The sequence below is a fragment of the Mustela nigripes genome, chromosome 14, assembly GCF_022355385.1.
Source record: "Mustela nigripes isolate SB6536 chromosome 14, MUSNIG.SB6536, whole genome shotgun sequence".
Taxonomy (NCBI): domain Eukaryota; kingdom Metazoa; phylum Chordata; class Mammalia; order Carnivora; family Mustelidae; genus Mustela; species Mustela nigripes.
Window position 1 is genome coordinate 80460534 of NC_081570.1, and position 18288 is coordinate 80478821.

Consider the following 18288-nt stretch of genomic DNA (forward strand, 5'->3'; position numbering starts at 1 on the left):
TTAAACTCAACACCCAAAGAACAAATAATCCAATCAAGAAATGGGCAGAGGACATGGAGAGATATTTCTGCAAAGAAGACATCCAGATGGCCAACAGACTCATGAAAAAGTGCTCCATATCACTCGGCATCAGGGAAATACAAATCAATACCACAAGGAGATACCACCTCACACCAGTCCGAATGGCTAAAATTAACAAGTCAAGCAATGACAGATGCTGGCAAGGATGCAGAGAAAGGGGAACCCTCCCACACTGTTCGTGGGAATGCAAGCTGGTGCAACCACTCTGGAAAACAGCATGGAGGTTCCTCAAAATGTTGAAAATAGAGCTACTTTATGACCCAGCAATCGCACTACTGGGTATTTTCCCTAAAGATGCAAATATAGTGATCCTAAGGGGCACATGCACCCGAATGTTTTTGGGAGCAATGTCCACAATAGCCAAACTATGGAAAGAACCTCGATGTCCATCAACAGATGAATGGATAAGGAAGAAGTGGTATATATATACAATGCAATACTATGCAGCCATCAAAAGAAATAAAATCCTGCCATTTGCGATGGCGTGGATGGAACTAGAGGCTATCATGCTTAGTGAAATAAGTCAGTCAGAGAAAGACAACTATCATGTGATCTCCCTGATATGAGGAATTTGAGAGGCAATGTGGGGGGTTTGGGGCGTAGGAAAGGAATAAATGAAACCAGATGGGATTGGGAGGGAGACAAACTATAAGATACTCATAATCTCACAAAACAAACAAACTGAGGGTTGCTGGGGGTGGGGGGGCAGAGAGGGTGTTTGGGTTATGGACATGGGGGAAGGTATGTACTATGGTGAGTGCTGTGAAGTATGTAAACCTGGCAATTCACAGACTGGTACTCCTGGGGCTAATAATATATTATATGTTAATAAAAAAATTAAAAAATTATAAAAAAATAAAGTTGTATGCTTTTCTCCTGTGAATATGATGTTGCCAGTTTAATTTTCAAAACCAGCCAGGGAAAACACATTTTCCCTCCCCTCTAGTCTCTCTCGGTTTCCAAATCTGCAAAACAGGGTTAATAATTCCTGCTCTGGAGGAATCACAGGGCTGTTGGATCTCTTGACCAAATGTTGTTATGAATGGTTTGAAAATTAATTTTGTTTTAAAATTGGATTTACAAGTTGTTACTGATTATTTAAAATAATAGACATAGTAAAACAGAATAATAAAATAAGAAAACTGCTCAGGGAAAGGCTCTTAAGTTTCAGAAAGAGTTGGCTTTTCAAGGCATGGACCTTCTGGCTCCCCAGTTCCCTCAGACAGAAGCAAGGTCTTCTCTCGAGCCAGTTTGAGTCTCTTGCGAGATGGTCACTGTGGTATCAGGAACTCTCAGTCCCCCAATGGTGATGGCCCATTAAAATGTACTCAGCTCTCTCTTTTGCTAAGAAGCATGCGATACTGTGATTTATATTTTGGTCTTCATCTGCACTTTCTTGCTCCCAAATCTCTTGTCATTGCCTAACTCATTAGAGCAATAGAGGCATCTTCTGTTAAAATATTTGGCTTTTGTTCTCAGTTCTTGTAACTAGCTTCAGAGTGCTAAATGTGAAAATGCATCTCTTTGGTCATTCATAAGAAACCCTGTTAGCCACTTCTGAGTTACGTTAATGGCGTGACTCTTGGAAAGCCCCTAGGTCGCCACTGGATGGGGACTGGTGCCAAGAGGTTCAGTCATGATTAGAGGGTTGGAACTTTCGGTCTCCTCTACCCCCCACCACCCAACTTGTGGGAAGGGGAGAGGGGCTGGAGGTTGAATTAATCATCAATGGCTAATGATTTAATCAGTCTCTGACCCAGATCCTGACTGACCTAGAGCTTCTAAATTCCATGGTATTCCCTCAGTAGTGTGGGTGTCTTTGATTCTTAGGAGGTGATACTGAGTGGGCTCCCAAGTGTGGACTGGTCACCAGAAGGACCATGCCATGATTGGAACTTGGGATTCTCAGCTCCACATTCCACCTCCACCCCCTTCACTACAGAGAAGAGAGAGGGGCTGGAACAGAGTTAGTGACTGATCACACCTACATGATGAAGCCCTGAAGTCCCTATAAACATCCCCAAAGTAGGGGTTGGAGGGCTTCTGTGTTGGTGAAGAGGTGGAGATGTTGGAAGAGTTGCAAGTTGGAGAGGGCATGGAAGCTCCTCACTGCTTCCCACACACCTTGCCATACCCATGTCTTCCATCTGGGTATTCATCTGTATCTTTTATCCTATCCTTTTATAATAAACCATTAGATTGTAACTAAACTCTTCTCCTGAACACTATGAACCAGTGTATAGTTCAAAATTGACTGAGCCCAAGAGAAAAGTCATGGTAACTTCTCATTTAGAGCCTGTTGGTCAGAAGATCAGCTCAGAACCTGGACGTGGGACTGACATGTGAAGGGGCTGAGCCCTTGACCTGAGGGATCTGATGCTATCTGCAGGAAAAGAGTGTTAGAACTGAGTGAAATCATAGGGTACCCAGCTGGTGTCTGAGAAAATCTTGCTGGGGGAAACTCACACATGTTTGGTGACTGGAAGTGAAGTGTTCTGAAGGAGTGAAGGAGTGAGAATAGAGTGCTGACAGGAACAGCACAGGCTTTCCCTTTCACAAACCACAAAGAGCCTTTTTCTGGGGTCAGGCTGAAGATGGGGGAGCATAACTGCTACAGGGAGGCCAGATCTTAGAGCCCCCTACTGTGATTTTTCTGAAAGCAAATAGTCCTAGTCAGATGTGCCTCAGGCATAGAGGAAGGTGTCTGATGAAGGTCTGTGGCTGAGTAAGTGGGGGGAATGGCCACGAGGAGGTGCAGTCAGCTGGCCAGCACAGCAGCTGATGGTGGACAAGAAGAAGCTCTCCTTCAGTTAGACCCCTGGCTTCGGCTGTCCCTCTCCCATGACCCTGGCTCAGAAGTCTTCTTAGTTACATGAATTTGAATTCAAAGCAGAGCTGGAGAGTTCCTCCCTGTCTGACCAGGACTCCTGTATCAAAAGCTAGATACTCTAAGCCTATTAATACTTTTTGTGTGTGACCTCCCAAACTAGCACCTTGCTTGCATTTTGTCCTTCTGAGAGACCTACATTTAATTGAATCCTGAAAACCCTTCACAGTTTGTCCATATTGGTCCCCTTGAATATGACGCAGATTTCATGAAAATGAAATAGTTTCTCAGGATGTTTGCCTATCCAATGCACATTGCCAAAACTTAGCACTGTCTCGGTCAGCCAGAGCCAAGGGATCACCATATTAAACACCATACCCTGGTGTGCTTCTCCTAGAGGTCTACCTTAGCCATATCTGGCACACAGCCTCCTTTTTCTCTCTCCCTCCCTCTCTCCCCAAGGGTCTCCTCCAGCCTAGAAAATGGCCTGGGGTGAGCTGTTGACCTGGGGTCATGTACTGTCTGTCCAACAACCTCTGATGTGACCTAGCTCAACATGATGAGCTCACCCAGGAATTTTAATGGAAAACATCAAGAGGATGAGTTAGCACCAGGAGCTGAACTGCAGTGAGACATGTTCAGAAGTGGATGAAGCCAGGACCATGCGGATCCCATGGTCACGGTGTGCAAAGTGAAGCATGAGCAGGAGTGAGACCCTAAACACCAGTCAGGGGGAGAAACATAGTACAAGGGAGAGAGAACATAGTACAGTGGGAGAGAACATAGTACAAGGTGGAAGAGCAGAAAAAGAATAGATGAGGATATTTCCTGAATATTCTGTTTCTTTTTCTGGGTTTCTGTACATTCCTGATAATAAACCTCACTTTTAAAAAAAATATTGTTTATTTATTTATTTATTTATTTGTGAGAGTGAGTACAAGCAGGGGGGAGCAGCAGAGGGAAAGGAAGAAGCAGACTCCCCGCCGAGTAGGGAACCCAGTGCGGGGTTCAATCCCAGGACCCTGAGCTTGTGACCTGAGCCAAAGGCAGATGCTTAACCAACTGAGCCACCCAGGCACACTGATAACCTACTTTCTTTGGATTTGACCTGAATAAATATCTATTACAGAGGAGATGCACACACTGCTCCCTTTCTTCCACCCAGTTAACTAGGGCAGGTGTAGGGGGAATCTCAGATTATTCTTGTTATGGATTCTTGGTGCTGATAGAGCTGATAGAGCTAACTCATCAGTGACGCTACAAACCTTCAAGGCCTGACACTGATATGTCTCTAACTTACATGTTAGTAAAAATAATTGCACCTCTCTCTCCTCTTTTCTGGTTCTCTTAGCAGTCTGTAGGCAGGGCCCTCCTTCTGGGTGAGAAATGGCTTAGGAGGACTAGAGGTCATTGATTCTCATGGCTTTTTCTTCCTGTGATTCCTAAGGATAGGGAGGAGAGGAGAGAATTTTTCCAGAAGGCATTTTGCATTTCTGTACTGCAGAAGAAACTAAAAAAGGTCTATCCACTTGCAACACTGACTGTTCTCTGATTTTGTGTTATCAGGGTGCTGGGCATTAAAAGATAAAAGGCCCAAGCACTAGTGGTGGACTTTAGGGCACTTCTAGCCCAGCTGGTGCTTGCTGATCTGATGGGACAGTCCTCGGTGGGATAGGTACAAACTCTGTCCCTGCACGTGAACAGCAGAGGCAACCATGTCACTGCAGGCAGAGCTGCCGGGACTCGGACAGGGTCCCCCAGTGGGCCTCTCACCTTTCTATCCCAACAGCAGAGTTTTATTGCACAAATGGATGTTTTATGGCTTTTTCTGCACTGGGAAGCTCGCCGAAAGTTGATTTATTCGGTTGGTTGCTCTTACAAAGAGTTTTCTCGCTGTACACTTGCTTTGTGAGGTGAATTTAAAATAAGCGAGGCTGACCTGACTGGCTGTGTGCTTCTTTCATTGTCTTCTGCTTTGAGAATCATTTGAAGCTGATACTCACCGAGGAAATCATGTTTTCTTCGAACGTTCTTTCCTTTCAGCTTATGGAAAATCTGACTGTTAAGGCCTCACTGCTTGGTGCTTTTGGCCTGCAAAAGCAGTTGGAATCTGGGCTGAGGGCTGAAGGAATCAATGTGGAGGGTAGCAGACAGCTTTGGGAGGCCTGCTGTCTGGGGAACAGTTCCGAAGTTTCCAATTCCCAGGCCGCTGTGGGTGCCATCCTAATTGGAGGTGCTCTGACTCATCTCTCTCACCACCCCCTCTTCTGAGAGGCTCAGGAACCCAGTTCTGTCCTGAGGGCAGCACATGGCTGGGACTTAGAAAGGCTTAAAAAGAGAAAAAAATAGAGTCCCGTGCTTTCCCTGCCAAGCACAGAACAGAGGCCCGCTTGTGCAGCTTGTCTTTGGTCATCCTGCTGCTGTTCCGGAATAATTTGCCCCACAAAGAGTGGGCAAGGGCCCCAAGTTGTAGCCCCCCCCGCCCTCCACATAGCTGTTCTTTCATCCCAGGGTGATTCCCATCAGAGGAGTGCCCCCGGTTTACCTCAGAAGAAAAAAACCCCTTTTAGGAAGAAGTATCCAAACTGTCCTCAAAAACAATAGTTTTGATGAGCATGGTGGCATTCCTGCCCTAGTGGGAAGGGGGATGGTCCCAAAGATGATTTAACACTGTCGCTAAGCAACCATCTCCAACCCCAGTCCTGGAGGAGCCAGATGAGAAAGAACCAGGCCACTTAATCCCCAGTCTCTGCTCAGTACCAGTCACCACTTCGTCTGAACAGACTGAATGCAGGCCGATGTCCTCCGGCTTGCTCTGGTGGCAGTGCTGGCTCTCAGGATAGAGTGACAGAACAGCCTTGGCCTTGAGGCTGGCTGGGTCACTTTCTGCAGCCCTAATGAGGGTCCAAGGCAGCAAGGCTGTGCCAGGGACCCCCCCAGTTCAGCGCAATTTTGTATACCTGATCTCGTGGAAGCCACACAACCCTGGAAGTGTCAGTTATGCTCTGCAGATGAAGGGCTTGAAGCTCAGAGAGGTGCAGTGACTGGGCTAAGGTCACACAGGAAATGCGTGGCTCTGTCTGCCCTAAAGCACTGTGTCCCCTCCACGCCCACTGCAGCTTGTACCCATGTTTATTAATAGATTTGAGTATTTGCAAATGAAGAAGTCCCATGGAGCTGCTCACCAGCCAGTCATGATAGGATTTCTCTCCGGTCACAGCAACTTAACTGTTTACGCACAGTTGCGCTCACCTGGTGTTTGGGGAGAGGCCTGGTCTCCCTGGCGTCACATGGGCGATGAAGTCAGGTCTTCATGGTGAGTGAGGAGAGCTACTGCCTCACTTCCCCTGGATGCTCCTTCCCCGGTCTGCTGGGCCACAACAACCCCCAGGCCTTGAAGCTCAAATGCACTACCCTTTCTCTGCCTGAAAGCTCTTCTCAGCCCCAGGCTCTTCTCAGAGACCTCTCCATCACTGTTCTCCTCCCTGTTCCCAGAGTGCTCTGGGTGATGTGGGGGGCACCGTGGACCCACACTCAGGCCCCCCTGAATCAGAGGACATGGTGGTCCAGCTGCTGGAAGGCTGTGCTGCTCCCCAGGGATGGCCACAGCTCCCCAAGTCATACTCCATTCTGGGGACCCCAACCAAAAGGGAATTGAGGCAGAGTGTGACATTCTCTCAGCCTCGCTGGGAGGCCTTTTTAGCAGCAGGGCTCCCTTGGGTGGCAGAGGCCATTACCAGGCCTACATTGCAGCTGGGCCTCTCCACCTACCCATCCTGTGTCCTCCCCTGCCCTTCCATAAGGTCGATCCCAAGGGCACCCTGCATGCTCAACTTTGTCTCAGAATCTGCTTCCTGGGGGGGGGGCTCAACCACCACATTCTCCCTCAGAACTTCTCTGTAGGTGACTGTCCTGCCCTTTAGACTGAGCTCCCTAAGGGCAGCAGCTGAACCTTCTTTGTTCTCAAACCCAGAGAGCCCAGGTCCAGCAGAGAGTAGGTCCTCAGGAGACCTCGGTGGAATGAATACATGAGTCATTTACAAGGTATTGGAGAGGAGAGGAAATGAAAGGCAGGGATGCCCACAGAGAGGGCACCCCATTCAGCGCCTTTTGCCTTTTGTTTACCATTGCCTTCCCAGAAGAGTCTGAGTTTCTTTGATCCTCCCCTCCCCAAACCCCACTCCCGCCACTTCCCACAAGCAACTCCCCTCTCCAACTGGGACTTGGCTGGACTCCTTCCTCTTCTGGATCCATCTGGACTCCATCTTTCTGGATGTGGTCTCTTAGGAGCTACTGAAGAGGAGAAGCCAGGAGCGGAAGCTGTGTCAGCAGCTGAGCCAGTGTGTGGCCGGAGGCTGCTTGTTCCAGAATGACAACCTTGTGCTCTGCAGCTCTCTCCCCGTGTAGATATTCTTCTTTTTTTTGAGCCTTATTTATCTTAACCTTTGTACTTCTCGTTAAATACCCATTCTCCAGTGAGATTAATGTGTTGCTCACACCCGGCCAGCTCAGTCCCAAGGACTATCAGGTGGCAGCTGGCCCAGACCAAGGAATGCCATATGGAGTTGGGTCGGAGTTAGCCATCAAGGGGAAGGACAGAGATTCCTTTCCATGATTGTTCCTTGGAGTCATTGCAGAGGCAGGGGTTCCCATGTGCCTTAGTGCCACAGAGCAGAGAGGAATGGGCACACCTCTGTGAGGAAAGCTCTGATAAACTTGACATGAGGGACCCCAGTGGACACTCCACACCTGCATGGGTCTCAAGTCATAGCCCCTGCTGACCGTGGGTTTATGATGTCAGGCCTTTAGTCTTATTGCCCAGGGCTGCTTTTGATTAGTCTGGGCCCAGCCACCAGCAGCTGGAGAGGCTCCTTGCTGGGCCTCCTAGAGGACTAGAAGAAAGTTGGCCCAAAGGGAAAATGGACAGAGTCTTGTCCCCTCATGGAGGACTTGCCCCCTTTCCCCTAGCAGGCCAGGCACATTCCTCATGATATCCCAAGCCCCAGAGTGGCTCTCTCCAGCGACGTGACATTGGAGGCCCTCCTGAGGGAAGACATGCCTCTGATTTGTGGCCATGGAGCTATGTTTGGGTAGACATCAACACATAAACAAGTCCTGTCCCTGCTGCCCGGCGGACACATAAAGCAATCAGAGTGGACTTTTATTTGTCATCTCTCAGCATTCCTTATGATCTGTTTACTACTGCTCATCCTTCCCTAGCCCTGTGTGAGCACTCCAGCAGGCCCCTAGACTGTTGTTTTTTGTTCTTAGGGTAAGAGACAATCCTAGAGTCATTTTAGGCTCCAAGTGCTGACTCCACCTGGCAATGAGCTTGTCTAGTCTCCAAGAACAGTCAACACCATGAACCTGTAAGAGGCCACACCCCATCTCCTTCCCCAAGTGGCTGCCTGTGGACTGGAAGCCAGCTGTGGGGAATGGGGTCGCAGTCTGGTGGGCTTCTCCTCAGTCTCTCTGGGGCTGGTTCATAGGTGGGAGGGTGGCAGGGGGAGGCAAAGTCTCCTTGGGATCATCATAAACTGGTGTCACCTTTCAGGGGCAGCCAGTCATCTAAAGCTGGCTCTCCATCTCTTGAGATGCTTTTGTGAACAATTTAGAGGTGCCTCCAGGATCCCCTCCCTGACATTGCCCATGTCCTGCAAGTCAGGGCATTTCTGTTTCAAAGGGTTGACACTCCTCCTTCAGCTTTTGGCTATTTACATCCATCTGAGGGGCACATGGGTGGCTCTGTCTGATAAGCATCCAACTCCTGATTTTGGCTTAGGTCATGATCTCAGGATTGTGAGATCTAGTCTCGAGTCAGGCTCACACTTAATGCAGAGTTTGTTGGAGATTCTCTCTCTCTCCCTCTCACTCTGCCCCTCCCCCTGCTCACTCTAGATCATTAATGAATTAACTACTCTTTTAAAAAAAAAGAACATATTAAAAGAGCTTTCTTATTTAGCATTCTGAATAATTCTACAACATTGGTAGTTTTTAGAATAAGAAATCAAGGCTCAGAAATGTCTCAGATTGGCTTAGATTTGGATGCATGTAACAGAAAAACCCAAAAGAAGAATGACTTAAATAGGAGAGAGGGGTGTTTCTCTCTTATTGAAAAAGTTTGGAGATAGACAACCCAGAACTTATGGGGTATTACATAGTGTTAGAACCCGAGCTTCTTCCATCCTGTTGTTCTGCCATCCTTGGCATCTGCTTCCACTTCATGGTGCAAGATGGCTGCTTAAGCTTCGGTCAGGAGAAGGAGAAAGGACTGAAGAGAGGTGCACCCTCTTCCTTTAAAGACACTGTCTCGAAGTTGCACCCATACTACTTTCCCTTACATTACATTGGCTAAAACTTAGTCACATGGTTAGACCTACCCACAAGGGAGATTGGGAAATGCAACATTCATTCTCGGTAACCATTAGAAATCAGAGCTTCTGTTACCAAGGGAGTAAAGAATGGATATTGGGCTAAACAATGAGTGCTTTCTGCTATGGATATTAAATAACTTGCTCAGAGATTTCCAGCTGAACTCTGTCTACAGAAGATATTAATGATACCGGAAGAAAGGAGCAGTAAGAACATGGGAATGGGAGAAGGTGACATCTTAGGATAACATCTGCCTTGTGGTCTGGAAGATGGTTCCAGGGTCTCCTGCCTGCTCTGCTGAAAGTCCAATTGCCAGGAGTCTGGCCACCTGGCTAGCCACCTGACTCTTCATTCTCGCCTGGCTCTGGCCAGTGGACGGTGGTGTTAAAGTCAGCATGGCAGAGCAGAGAGGAAAAATGTCAAAGGCGGTGTTGAAAGGATGGAAAGGGGTGAAGAGTAGAGCAATTTTCATTTCCCTCCAGCTTCTTGCCCCCTTGCTTCTCTTCAAGAATGGTGGACTCATGGTTCCATTGTACTTTAGCTAATACGTGGAAGATCCCAGACAGGCCTTGGGGAGATTGGTGGGGAGGTTCATTGAAAAGATGTGACTGCTGGTTGACTTGTGAGCTGGACTTGGGAAGTCTGAGGCTGGATAGCAAGAAGAACAGAAATTTGAATTCTGATCTTTTGACTCCATATAACAGTCACACAAGATGAATGAAAGCCTAAGCAAACCCAACTCTCTCCACAGTAGAGATCCCAATGCCAACACCAGCCGTGGGTGCCACACTTTACAGTTTATACAACATCCTCAGTCTCTTGGCCAGGCAACAATCCAGGGCCACTAATGGCTCACGAAAGCATCACAAGCACCAGACCCACTGAGGGCAGGGGCAAACAGCCAACATGCTTTGGTAGCCTCAGGGGGCAATGCAGACCTCAGAATGATCTCATAGCTGGCTTTCATGCCAATGACCTTAGGTCAGCAAGGCAAATGGGATCTGATCTTCATTGCTCTCTTGTTTCAGAAAGCAGTGAGTACACCAGAGATTTAAGGAAATCAAAAATATTTCACACAGATGTTTAAGCAAGAGTAAACTGTCTAGAGCACTTGAAAGTTTTCAGTGATGTAGAGAGTTGTTGACTCTGCCAGATGGAGCAGGCCGGTTCTAAGGAGAGGGATCTTCCCAGAATTTCCTACTATGAAGTTGGGTGCCCAGGACACCGTGGTGGTTGAACCTTGGGGTTCAGCTGCATATGCCAATTCACTTTCATCAGGACAGGAAGAAGGGAATGAGTTTGCAAAAGCCCTCTTAGAAGTTACATTGATTAACCGTTTTCATTCTTTTTGACAGGGATTATTAAATGTCTCAGACCAGGACTCTGTTATTACTTTAGCATGAATAGCCCTTGAAGGGCTCCTGATACCTCTGGAGAGCAGCACCAAGTGGGTGTGAGCCATAATCCTTTGCCCTTTGTCCCAATCCCCATCTAGATTTATGGGCTTCCACCATGGCACAGAAGGCGGATGCAGGGGGCGGTGAGGCTCAACAGCTAGACCATCAGCCCCTGGCTGGAGCTGTTGTGACATAACCTGGGACTCTGCTCAAAGTCCCAGCTTCAGGAGATTCCCCCGTTTTGCACAACCCTGCAACAGAAGCCATATCCTCATTGTGAAAGATCAGGTTTAACCACAGACCAACCAACCAGCCTGTGTCGAGCTAGACAAGGAAGCAGGGAGGGTCTGACCCACTGAAGAGTGCTTTCTTTTAATACAGAGGGAGGGTTTTTTTTTTTTTTTTTTGAAATTGGGGATTGGGGGCCCCAGGATTTCAGATTAGGACACTGCAAGATCTTGTCTTGCAAGCTGTTAGGTCACTGTTCCAGCATGTGATTAAGATGAACAACGTATTAAAATGCTGGTGTAATGCTGTTATAAAAATTTTAGTTTGGACATATCCTTAGAAAAACTCAGGCTTCTCCTCCACAAAAATTAGCAAAACAGTTTATGGAGATAACTCACAGTTGTCTGGTGAATTGAATTAATCCACATAAACCCTGAGGTGGGGGGGGCAGAGAATTTTATGAGCTGAGTTGAGAGAACAGTAGATAGTAGAAATAAACCTTTTTTTATCTTGAAGCTACAATAAAAGTAAACTCAATAAATTAAATAGCCTACAGGATTCATAAAATTGAGTCATAAGAAAAATAAACACAAAATCCTGTGGTTCAGGCTACATTAAGATAAGCAATTCCGAGTCTGTTTCTTTAATAATAAGCTCTTTCCTGTTTAGACAAAGAGTCTGTCAAGGAATTGATGTAAATGTGTTTCTGCCCACTATTCTTTTATTTCCCCTTTCCTGCTAAAATTACTTGCTGCAGCAGTTGTAAGAATTAAATGAGATACTATGCATCAATCTAAGCTTCATGTGTAAGAAAATCTAGGTAAATGTGGTTAAATTGGAATCTGAATAGTGCTGTTCTTCCTCCTTCTTCCTTCTCCTTTTTCCATCCTCCTCTACTTTGTTGGTTCTTCCCCACAACCGACTGTGTGCTCATGTGGCCCTGCTTTCTTGCTCATTTATGTACTCAATATTTATCGAGCTCCTTATGATGTACGAGACTCTCTTCAAGGTCCTGGAGACTCAGTATGTAAGGATGACAAAGTCTCTGCTTACACCGGAGGGGTGAAAACCAACAGATGAATAATTCTGTGGTATAATTTTGAGTCCTGTAAAGTGCTATGAAGAAAGACATGAGATGGGGCACCTGGGTGGCTCAGTGGATTAAGCCTTTGCCTTCGGCTCAGGTCATGGTTTCAGGGTCCTGGGATCAAGCCCTCCATCGGGCTCTCTGCTCAGTGGGGAGCCTGCTTCCCTCTCTCTCTCTGCCTGCCTCTCTGCCTACTTGTGATCTCTCTCTCTCTCTGTCAAATAAATAAATAAAATCTTTAAAAAAAAGAAAGAAAGAAAGAAAGAAAGACATGAGAGAATAATGGGATAGAGACCAGCACATGGGGGATATTTTATGTGCAAAGATCAGGGTACCTTCCCTAAAGAAGGTGCAGCAGTGCCCTGAATGAGGTAAGGCGTAAATCCACAGGAAAATCTGGGAAAAGTATATGGCGGAGGCAGAAGAAACAGCAGGTGCCAAGGCCCAGTGGTGGGACCCAAGATTGGTGTGATCTTCAGAAAACAGAAAGGCCAGTATGGGTGGAGTAGAGTGAGCTGGGCAGAAAGTTGTTGGTGAGGAGCCTTGAGGCATGGCCAGGGGCCAGGCCACATAGGGCCTTGTGGGGACATGCTAAGGAGTTGTTCCGGGTGTATACTAGGATGGATGCAAAGTTACTGGAGGGCTTGGGTCAAAATATGGTTTATGTGTTTTAAAAGGACCAGTCTGTCTACTGGAGAATATGAAAGGGCAAAACAGGAGCAGAGAGACCACTTAGGGTGTTAACAAAGAGGAGGAGAAGAAGTGTAACATAGTGGGTAAGCCTCAGGAGACAGACTGCTGGGGTTTGAAGCATGCCCGTGCATTAAGGAGCAGTGTGAATGTGGCCCAGCTAAATAACACTGCTGGGCCCCAGTTTCCCAATCTGTAAAATGGAGATGATAATAGTAAGGTCTGCTACCTTGTACACCTCCAGGTGGAATGACCCCCTGGAGCCCAGTGAAGGCAGTGTAAGTGATATCACATGAAGCTGTGTGACACAAAGGTCTTAATAATGATCTCTGGGGCGCCTGGGTGGCTCAGTGGGTTAAAGCCTCTGCCTTCGGCTCAGGTCATGGTCCCAGGGTCCTGGGATCAAGCCCTGCATCAGGCTCTCTGCTTAGCCAGGGGTCTGCTTCCTCCTCTCTCTGCCTGCCTCTCTGTCTACTTGTGATCTCTGTCAAATAAATAAAATCTTTAAAAAATAAAATAAAATAATGATCTCTACCTTATTGGGTTAAACCACCAAACACAGAAAGCATGCTATGAATAATGCCTGGCACCCAAGAAGAGCTTAACAAATACAAGCTATTATTTGTAGTTGAGGTGAGAGATGATGTTAGCTTGGAGTAAAGTGGTAACAGCAGGGGTGGTAAATGCTCAAGTTTGAAATAAAATGTGAGGGAAGAGCCTGTCCTGGCTCCCAGGGGCACAGCCAGCCCTGATTGGCACTCAGGGGCACACCTTTGCCAAGACTTCTGGGTGGGTTTTTCAGTCAGATTCATTTTGAAGCTGGATTATTCAGAATCTTCCCCACCAGTATGTTTCCCACTTAAAATGATGAATGTTATGTAGTTTAGAACAGGACACTGCAGGTAAATCCCCAGCGTAGTGCCCAGCACATTTTATGTTTTAATAAATGTAAACTTTCGTCATGACCATCATGACCATCATCGCCATGATTGCCATCTGAGCACTCGATGACGTTCCCACAGAACCCGCGTACATACGTATAACTCCACAGCAGAGAGAACTCAGCGTTTTTCCACTCTTGTGGGATAGCTCACGAATGCAGAGCCTTCAGGAATTACTGTCTTGAGGCCACAGTGTCCCTGAGGTCTTTTGGGTAGTTCCTGAGATACCTGTCCTTGTGCCCTCAGACACTCTCTAGGGCTCCAAAGGACTCAAATAAGAACCAGCCCAACCAGGAAAAGAAGCACCAGAACATATAGAAAAGCATATGGTTCAAAGGCATGATTCATCTTGATTTCATTGATTTCACCAATCCTAGAACGCAAGTCAACCGTTTAAAGTTAAGAAATTTGTTTAGGTCCTATTCTGTTAGGGTCCATGATCAAAGGAGCGAGACTGATACAAAGCGAAGGTCAAGCAAAGCTTTATCTCGTGCCAGCACCAAGAATCAAACCGACTGGTTGGGGCCGTCTCTTATGGAGAGAGCGACCCCTCCCAGCCTCACGGACTAACTTTTATAGAGCAAAGGCCATGTGGTTGAGCCTGGCCACACACAGGTGGCCAGTGAAATTGTAACACACAGAGAAAGCTGCACAGTCATGCTAGGTCACACGCGGGTGGCCAATTGAATTACAGTTCACCCCGTAGTAGTTATTTGAACTAGCCTGTCACCTTGGTCAGAAGTGGCGCCCAAAAGGCAGGGGGACCCACATTCTTTGGTAGTTAGGGAGATAGTATGTGCGCTTTACTGATTGGATGTCTCTACCTGGCCTCACTTGTCCTTGTATTCTGGGCTCTGTTATCAGGGACTGGTTGACCATATTTTACTGGTTTCCCGGGCTTGCTTTTAAGTAAGTTCCCCTGGCGGGGAGGCAGGATCAGTTTAAGTTTTACTGCATAAATAGCAAAATCACTGTTCAACTGAGATGGAATCGCTCTGGCTAAATAGGCCCTTACAGTTCCTTTTTCTCACCCACTTGGCCCTCATGAATTGCTAAAATTGGAGGTGTCGGGGCACTCAGCAGGCCCAAGAATGAAGACACTTACTCCTCCAGGGTGTTCCATGGGCAAGAAGTGTGGGTAGCTCTGGGTAGCTGCTCTGCTCCCTCAGCCCATAGGTTTCAGTCGCTTTGCTATCTGGTTACTCATGCATGAGGTAATCTCCCACTTTATTTGTTCTTGGATGTGTGAGCTATATAGTTCCTTCTTCAAAAGCTATTAAAATGGAGCCCCAGCTAATAACTCAACATAAAAAGAGGTGCCATTTTCCCATTCTCAGTCTCAATAATGATTCCTGCCATGAGCCAGTCATCATGGAAATGACTCAGCCTTTCTCTCCTACGTTAGTAAGGTTTAACTGTGTTTGGTCCTGACTCAATCTGGCTAGGAGCAGAGCAGGAATGATAGAAACTGTGCCCTAATGTGTTACTATGTTACTGTTTACTTGACTTACCCAAGACTCTGCAAACACGGCCATACAGCCCCTTACCTTCCTTCTGAACTGGCTGCTGTCTTAGACCAGTTTATTCAGTGGGAATTTGTTGCCCTCTGTGCTCTCCTGCCAAGGAGCTGAGGCTAGTCCTGAACTCAAAATCAGGCATCTAACTCTCTTTGCATTTCTAGTACTAATACTTAGTATTTTCTTGGGGGCCCTAGTGTAAGAACTGATCCAGACCCAGATCTCAAGTGAAACCTCTTATCAGATGACTATTACTGGTTGAAATTATCACTCATAGAGATCCTGGCAGTTCAGCAGTGAGCCAGAGTCCATTTATCTGACAAACATTATCAACTGCCCACCCAACAGCAGGCAGTGCTGGTCATCTAGGATGGAGAGCCAGAGGCAGAGTCCCTAACATCAGGGACCCCCAAGATCTAGTGTGGCAGTTGGACAAGAAAAGAAACAGTTGGAGAACAGTGTGATTATTAGTTTTGTAACAGGTCTTCGGGTGCATTCAGAGGGTACCTGACCCACACTGGTGCCCTGGAAAAAATTCCTAAAGGCAAGCATGCCTCAAGGTCTCCAGAAAGGTACACGGAGCCATACAATTAGAGAAGGGCCAGGGAGGGGATGTTCCCAAAGAGAAAGGGAACAGCATGAAAAGCACGTGTGACCACGCCATCTGGCAGTGACCCAGACATCCATTTTCTCCCTCTTCCTGGGCTCACAGTCCCACTCACAGTTAAGTGTGACCCTATGACAGAAGGTGTGTAGACATGATGATGGGTGGGCTGACCCAGAAGATCCTCTCAAATGTGCCCTTCCCTGGGCTTTTCCCAAGTCAGGGCACATTCATGCTAGGTCCCAGTCAGCTAACTGGTACAGGTAGGAACCAGATTGCGGAGGGCTGCCTGCAGGAACTCCCGAGCTGAGGTGTGGTGAGAAGCAATCACATTTGGTTTTTAGAATACAGAGATGGCACGGTGTCCGTGGGAGGGTTGAAACTGACCTGAAAAACAGTGCTCCTGGAAAACAGCAATATTTAAGAAATCCCCTATACCTTGTTTCCCCAAATCCCCCATTCTTTGCTCTTCCATGGCTAAGCCTCAAAGGACCACCCCCGCCCTCCAGTATTTTAAGATAAGACCCATTTGCATCCTTCTTCAAGGCTCCTATAAGAATTAAAGACAAAGCCCTTGTTTATCAGCCTGATTAAAACCCCAGAACCCCTTCCCTTCCTTTTTTTTTTTTTTTTTAACTTTCCTTTGCCACCATTATTTTCCGTATTGCAATCTCCCGAATGAAAACATCTCTTTAACTGTCTGTACATTTGGTCTTCACTTGAATACTGTAGTGTTGAACTGAAGCTCACTTCTACTTGAGAGTAGAACATTATCTGCTCTATTTTTCTTTAACAACTTTTATAATATATTAACTTGTCATCAGTCATCTGTGAGACTATAAACTCCTCGAGGAAAGTGCTTGTCTTCTTTACCATTTACCACTGTTTCCCCAAAGGCATAGACCAGTTCCTGGCACACAGTAGGCATTCAGTATTTAGAATCAATTATGGCACAGGGACACCCAGCCCACATGAGCTTTCTGCCAACCTCCCTGGGCTCTTCCTGATCTGCTCTCTCTCTCCCTCTTTCTCTGTGTGTCTCCTTTTCTAGCCCCTTCCTGCTCACCTGGCTCCCTCTCTGCTTCCTCTTTTTGGTCCCTTTCCTAATCCCTCTCTTCCTCTTGCTTCCCCTCTCTCCTCCCTCAGCCCCCATTCTCCAGCCAGCCAGGCTGTTCACCTGGAAGTGTGCAGGGCCAGGTGAGAGTTCCAGCTATGGCAGGACTGAGCCAACCAACTTCATGTCCATATCTGCTGGGTCAGGACAATTCTAGTGATTTTGATACGTCATTTGCCCAGGCTCTCCTTGAAAGTTAAAGATTTACTTAGAATTGGCCAAGTGGGTGTTTGGAAAATAATCAGTGAGTTGTCACGAAGCCTTGCACTAAGCAGGTTGCTGAGAGCTGGGGAGGAGACAGGACCTGGGTGAGGCTACAGCCTTCCAGGAGCTCCCAGTCTAGTTAGCCAGGGAGGCGAAGGCCCACCTGTGTTCCTTGCGGAGGAAACACAGGCAGTCCCAGGGTGTAGGTGGCACAAGCTGGTGAGTTCTGGAAGCCTGTCAGCTGCTTTTACCATTGGAGCTTGTGGCCTGTATGTGAACTACGGCTGCCAGACAGACGAGGAGACCAGGGACTCAGCTGCAGAAGAGGAAGGTCTGTCCATGATTGTGAGGCTCCTTGGGCTGCTTGGATGGGAGTTTGATGAGGATTCCTTTCTCTTGTAGAACCCCTGCACCAGCTCCTCTTCTTGGCCCCTCCCTGAGACTAAGAAAAGGAGCCTATGGATTTCCTAAGAGTGCAGAGTCAGCACTGGTGGGCTGAACCTTCCACCAAGGCCACAAAAAGCCTCACAAAGCCAGTGCCCTACAGCTGGGTGACCCACTCTCCGTCCTCCATGGGACAATGTGACTCAGCAGAGTGAGGTACAAGCCCTCCCTCTAGTTTCTTCATAATTGTCAGCTGAATTGGGTTAACTGCCCAGAAGCTAATTAACAAACTATAGAAATGATCCCTGAAAGTATAGTCTTCCAGAAGCTAATTAATAAAACCTACAGTATCAGCCCTTTCCCCTCCAGGCTGGGGAAACTGTACTCATTAGCGTCTAAAGTTCTGGAGGCGAAGGTGAGGCGGAGCCAGCGGGAGGCAAGGGGAGCAAGAAGGTGGTCAGGCTGCAGGGGGTGCCAACACCAGGCAGCCGGCGACCCACCCAGCGCGGAAACTGTTTCTACTGCGCGCAGTATTCCTCTTGTCCCTGGAATTCCTCTTGTCCCTGCTTCTGTAAGAAGGATGGGCCAGAATCTTCCTGGGAAATGCCTGGAAGAATCTCATGACCTCCTAGGATGGGTCCTTATAGTTCTGCAATTCTGGGAGGACAGAGGAGGGAGAGAATCTTTTCCTGAGCCCTGGCATTTCTGGATGTACTTCAGGGAAGGAAAGCAAGGAGGCGGCAGGACCAAGTAAAGCCAGTTGGTGTGTCTCGGGAGACTGATTCTCAGAGCAAAGAGGAATGGTGGAAGGAAGGGGTTTTAAGAGAGGAGTTAGTGTGGGT

At 47.4% G+C, this 18288-nt stretch overlaps 1 pseudogene; it reads right to left on the reverse strand.

The window, feature by feature from the left end:
• Positions 1–17647: 17647 nt before the first annotated feature.
• Positions 17648–17767, reverse strand: LOC132002410 (small nucleolar RNA U3; annotated as a pseudogene).
• Positions 17768–18288: the final 521 nt, after the last annotated feature.